Source organism: Nannospalax galili, unplaced genomic scaffold, assembly GCF_000622305.1.
Source record: "Nannospalax galili isolate Female #2095 unplaced genomic scaffold, S.galili_v1.0 scaffold1051, whole genome shotgun sequence".
NCBI lineage: Eukaryota > Metazoa > Chordata > Mammalia > Rodentia > Spalacidae > Nannospalax > Nannospalax galili.
The window spans coordinates 224689-224973 of NW_008331995.1; positions in this window are offsets into that span (position 1 = coordinate 224689).

A 285-nucleotide genomic window follows, 5' to 3' on the forward strand; every position below is an offset into this window, starting at 1 on the left:
CGCCGCCGCCGCCGCCCAGAGCCGCCCCGAGGGCACGGCCGCCGCCCGGTGCACCGCACGCGGTCGCGGGGCCCAGCGGGGAAGGGCGGCAGAGCCCCACGGCTAGGCTGTTCCAGCCTCTTGGACCCGCTGCACTTGCGCGACCAACCCTGCCAGCGCGCCCCGGGTGGCAGTGGCCTCGCCACGCGGCAGAGTCGCCAGCTGGCCGCCTCCTCCGAGGTGCCCTCTGGCTCCATTCCGGGAAGCGTGAAGATCCATCCCGGGTTTTCCGCGCGGTGGCCACTC